Source organism: Leucoraja erinacea, chromosome 10 (assembly GCF_028641065.1).
Source record: "Leucoraja erinacea ecotype New England chromosome 10, Leri_hhj_1, whole genome shotgun sequence".
Lineage (NCBI taxonomy): Eukaryota > Metazoa > Chordata > Chondrichthyes > Rajiformes > Rajidae > Leucoraja > Leucoraja erinaceus.
In genome coordinates, this window is record NC_073386.1 from 58,127,529 (window position 1) to 58,133,528 (window position 6,000).

Consider the following 6,000-nt stretch of genomic DNA (forward strand, 5'->3'; position numbering starts at 1 on the left):
TTTTTTTTTACAAGAGGAGGGAGGGCGACATAAACTGTGGCGAGGGGAAGGGAAAGTGGTGAAATGGATCAGAGAGCACAGTATCTACGTGTAAACAGACTGTATCCATTCTCCACAATTCTACTCCTTTTGTATTTATTGACTTTTTAAAAAAAATAAAATTCTCCTCCTCCTTTTACTCTGTAAACCACTGTAGGAATGAGATGTGTTTCAGTTCAACGTGGATTAGGTCTCCATGAGAATTAGTGTGTGTCTGGGGAAGGGAAGGCCAGGCCAGGCCAGGTTACACTATTGAATCCAGTCGTTCGGTGCTCATTCCAAGCTTGTCAGATTTATGATTTTTGCTTCAGCCATGTATTCCGTGGATGAAGCCAACCATTGCATCAGATCTGTCAGTGGGCTTATTACGAATGTGTGGGAAGGAACTGCAGATGCTGGTTTACACCAAAGAAAGACACAAAATTCTGGAGTAACTCAGCTGGACAGACAGGCAGCATCTCTGGAGAGAAGGAACGGGTGATGTTTTGGGTCGAGACCCTTCTACAGTGTCACCTATTCCTTCTCTCCAGAGATGCTGCCTGGCAGTCCCGCTGAGTTACTCCAGCTTGTGTCTATCTTCGGCTTATTACTGATGTTTGGAACACGTATGTTTGGTGCTGAGCAGTATGTCCATAATGTAACATGCCAGTGGATTTTTCTACTAATTTGCAATTGTTTACTGTCAGGAAGCATTCTGATCTGGGGAACCTACTGACTTACAGAAAGGCTATTGTTGTTCAGATCTGGTTCAGCTACCCAGTTGCTATTTACAAAGTCCCCCTTTTAAAAAAATATATATTTGTGTTTTTGTGGCGATTTAACAAAATCCATTTTGTTGCTTGTGTTACCACATTTGACCTCCGTCCTTTAAGGTTTATTCATCATACAAATATGTTTGTGGAATAATTAATGGGTTCTGCACAAAACCTCTGAAGAGACTTGTGGAAAATTCGGAAAGTACATAAAGCATATTTGTCTTCCTGTGTGCAGGCAGCGTAGGACCATCATCAGATTTTTCTAAGATTAGAATCAGTTAGTTTTCAGTAATGTGCATTGAAAATTCTCCGACATCCTATGTGCGATAGAGACAGTGGCTGGTTTGGTTTGCTTATAATCTATCCTAATGCAATCCCATATTGTGTCATTGAAATGTAACAGAGGTGACTTTTCCATTTGCCTGAATAATGACTCTCGCTGTGACCTTAGGACATTGTTCATAAGACATAGATCATAAGGCATCGACCATAGCACATTGACCATAGAACAGCTAAACTAATCTCGTCCGCCTACAGATAACTCATATCCATTCCCTTCTGAAATCTGAAAACCGCGTATCCCACCATTGTATCTGCTTCCACCGCCAGCATCCTCGGCAGCACGTTCCAGGCACCCACCATCCTCCGTATAGAAAAAATGCTTGCCCCACACATGGAAGCAGAGAGTGACACAGGCCCTTCTGCCCAACCTGCCCACACTTGTCCCATCTGCCTACACTAGTCCCATCTAAGATTGTTAAGGGCTTGGATACGCTAGAGGCAGGAAACATGTTGGGGGAGTCCAGAACCAGGGGCCACAGTTTAAGAATATGGAGTAAGCCATTTAGAATGGAGACGAGGAAACACTTTTTCTCACAGAGAGTTGTGAGTCTGTGGAATTCGCTGCCTCAGAGGGCAGTGGAGGCAGGTTCTTTCAAGAGAGCTAGATAGGGCTCTTAAAAATAGCGGAGCCAGGGGAGAAGGCAGGTACGGGGGGCGTACTGATTGGGGATGATCAGCCATGATCACCTTGAATGGCGGTGCTGGCTCGAAGGGCCAAATGGCCTACTCCTACACCTATTGTCAATTGCCCGTGTTTGGACATCCAAACCTGTCCTATCCATGTACCTGTCCAACTGTTTCTTAAACGTTGGGATAGTCCCCGCCTCAACTACCTCCTCTGGCAGCTTGTTCCATACACCCACCACCCTTTGTGTGAAAAGTGACCCCTCAGATTCCTATTAAATCTTTTCCCCCTTCACGTAAAACCCACATCCACTCGTCCTCAATTCACCAACTTTGGGCAAGAGATTCTGTGCATCACCCCTGATCTATTTCTCTCCTTTAAACTTTTCCCTTCACACATCTTAAAGCTATTCCCTCTGGTCTTTTGGTATTTCCAACCTGGGGCAAAAGAAGTTCTGAATGTCGAGCCTATTTATGCCCCCTGAGAATTTTATCAACTTCTGTCAAAACTTCCATCAGTTGTCTCTCCGCTGACTGGATAGCACGCAACAAAAGCTTTTCACTGTTCCTCGGTACACGTGACAGTAAGCTAAGCGGTAATTAAACTGATCTGTCTTAACTCTGGCATTGCAGGGAAAATAAATCAAATTTGTCCACTCTCTCTCCTTGTGGTTAATATTCGCTCATCCAAGTTTAGTAGTGCTGATTATTTAGGTGAGTTAGTTTATCGACACAGCGCGAAACAGGCCCTTCGACCCACCGGGTCCGCACCAACCAGCGATCCCCGCACATTAACACTATCCTACACCCACTAGGGACATTTTTTACATTTACCAAGCCAATTAACCTACAAACCTGTACGTCTTTGGAGTGTGGGAGAAAACCAAAGATCTCAGAGCAAACCCATGCAGGTCACGGGGAGAAGGTACAAACTCCGTACAGACAGCACCCGTAGTCGGGATCGAACCCGGGTCGCTGTAAGGAGGCAACTCTACCGCTGCGCCACCATTAATGTAAACCATCCAGGAATTTGATTGAATGCGCCAGTATTTTTTTACTTTTTCAACCCATAATCAACCCATGATCGAGGATTCTCCGCTATCTCACAAACCAAGTTCCACGTGGATGTCGTCTTGCGAGTGAAGGCCAAAGTGCTTTTGAACTGTGGGATATAATGTTAAAGGTCCACCACCACTCAGGCAAACAAAATGCTCCCCCTTAGCATGGATCTAGCTATCACTGAACTAAAATACAAAATGCTGGATGGAGGAAGTACATGTCACAGCAGCAGAATTAGGCCATTCGGCCCATCGAGCCTACTCCACCATTCAATCATGGCTGACAGAAATGCTGGAGAATGAGGCAGCATCTACGGAGTGAAGGAATAGGTGACGTTTCAGGTCGAGACCCTTCTTCAGACTGGAGAATCATGGCTGATCTATCTTTCCCTCTCAACCCCATTCTCCTGCCTTCTCCCCACAATCCCTGACATCCATACTAATCAAGAATATGTGAACCACCACCTTACAAATATCCATTGACTTGGCCTCCACAGCCATCTGTGGCAATAAGTTCCACAGAATGAGATTCACCACCCTCTGCCTAAAGACAATTCTCCTCAGGTCCTTTCTGAAAGTACGTCCTTTTATTCTGAGGTCCTAGACTCTCCCACAATAAGACTGACACAAAATGCTGGAGTAGCTCAGTGGGACAGGCAGCACCTCTGGAGGGATCTCCCTCTCCACATCCACTCTATCCAGGACATTTCGGCAAATCACTATTCAGTAAGTGTCAATGAGGTCCCCCTCATCCTTCTAACCTCCAGCGGCTACAGGCACAGTCAAATGTAACTCAGCGGGTCAGGCAGCATCTGTGGAGAACATGGATAGGTGATTGTCTTCCACACAAGATCTGCTGAGCCTGAAGAAGGGTCCCGACCTGAAACGTCACTTATCCACATTCGCCAGAGGAGTTGCCTCACCCGCTGAGTTACTTTGTGTTCTTTTTTCCTCCATCTGTTTGCTTCTTGAACAAAATGGACAAGTATAGGGCCTGTCCCACTGTACGAGGTAATTCAAGAGCTCTCCCAAGTTAAAAAAAAAATCAAACTCGTGGTAAGCACGTAGAATGTACGGTCGGAGCTCGGGACGTCTCTTAGCGGCTCGTAACGCTAACGGCAGGTACTCGGGAAATGCGGTAAGCTCGTGAAAACTCGTGAAGATTTTTCAACATGTTGTAAAATGTCCACGGGAGCCCTGAGTACCTAGGAGCGGCTATTACCGTAATTCGCCGAGTTCGAATCAGGGCAAACTCGGGAGAACTCTTGAATTAGCTCGTACAGTGGGACAGCCCCATTAAGTTAGAGGGTGATAAAGTGTGGGCCGTCCCTTCAGTCTGGACCAACCATCAATATTATTCCGAAGATGGACACAAAAAACTGGAGTAACTCAGCGGGTCAGACAGGAAAGGAATAGGTGACCTTTTGGGTCGAGACCCTTCTTCAGACTGAGAGTCAGGGGATATAAATGGTGATTATAGAGAGACATGGAACAAATGAATGAAAGATATGTAAAAAAGTAATGATAATAAAGGGAATGGGCCATTGTTAGCTAGGCGAAAATAAGTTGCAGACAATGAGACTCAACAAGATGACTTTAAAACCAGTGCAACAAATTGGGAGGGGGAGGAGTAAGAGGGGATGCAAAGGTTCCTTGAAGATGGAGAAGTCAATGTTCACACCGCTGGGGTGTAAGCTGCCCAGGTGAAATATGAGGTGCTGTTCCTCCAATTTGCACTGGGCCTCACCCTGACAATGGAGGAGGCCCAGGACAGAAAGGTCAGAGTGGGAATGGGAGGGGGAGTTAAAGCGTTTGGCAACCGGGAGATCGGGTAGGTCCAGGCGGACTGAGCGGAGGTGTTCAGTGAAACGATCGCCCAGTCTGCGCTTGGTCTCGCCGATGTATAAGAGTCCACACATGGGAACTATATTATTCTCTCTTATCTTCCCATCTGTTTTCTGTTACTCACCAACATTCTAAGGGTGGTTTACACAGGCCACTTAAACAGCTTTGGGAAGTGGGAGGAAACCTGGAGCACCCAGAAGATACCCACACAGTCACAGGGAGAATGTGTAGGAAAGAACTACAGAAGCTGGTTTAAATCGAAGATAGACACAAATCCTGGAGTAACTCAGCGGGACAGCCAGCATCCCTGGAGAGAAGGAATGGGTGACATTTTGAGGTCGTGCAAACTCCACACAGCCAGTGAGAAAGGTCAGAATTGAACCTCTGGCTAATGAACTATTCAATTATCAACCCCTTGGCCGTGTTTACAAACCTTTTGATTTGACATGTGTTGGTATTGCTGAAATGGTGCTTGAAGCCTGCATTGAATTGTTGCCTTCTGATCTAACAAGCTATCACCAACCCACATTTTTATAGTCAGGGCTTTAGAATGGTTAGTTCTAGACAAAGATATTATTTTTTAGAACATGTAGGAAGAGTTTCATATTTTGAGCTGTAATTGGGTTCTGATCAACCCTTTAACTCTTTGCTACCTCTAAACTTGTCATCAAAATTGTTAACATTGAATATTATTTTTTAATATTAATTTTCCAAACAATTGCTAACACTGTTCATTTAAATATGAACTGAGTGGAATGAAAACCAAGATGAGAAGAACTTTTTTCACACAGAGAGTGGTGCATCTCTGGAACTCTCTGCCACAGAGGGTAGTTGAGGCCAGTTGATTGGCTATATTTAAGAGGGAGTTAGATGTGGCCCTTGTGGCTAAGGGGATCAGGGGATATGGAGAGAAGGCAGGTACGGGATACTGAGTTGGATGATCAGCCATGATCATATTGAATGGCGGTGCAGGCTCGAAGGGCCGAATGGCCTACTCCTGCACCTAATTTCTATGTTTCTATGTTTCTATGAAAGGATTTGATTTTTTTAAGGTAGACAAAAATGCTGGTGAAACTCAGCGGGTGCGGCAGCATCTATGGAGCGAAGGAAATAGGTGACGTTTCGGGTTGAGACCCTTCTTCACACTGATGTGAGAGTGGGGGGGGGGGGAAGATGAGGTTTTTTAATGACTTTTCCCTAAGGTAACTCAGTAATTTTAGATCCATGCCCAGATTAGTTTAGAGATACAGCACAGAAATAGGCCCTTCGGCCCACCAAGTGCTGACCGACCACCAATCACCCCGTACACTAGCACTAGTATTCTACATGCTAGGGAT

The 6,000-nt window shown here is 45.3% G+C and overlaps 1 protein-coding gene across 3 annotated transcripts in view; it reads left to right on the forward strand.

Annotated features, from left to right (window-relative positions):
* LOC129701277 (acyl-CoA-binding domain-containing protein 6-like) overlaps positions 1 to 6,000 on the forward strand; it is a 462,001-nt gene that overhangs the window by 862 nt on the left and 455,139 nt on the right. The gene's annotated exons all lie outside the window — the stretch shown is intronic.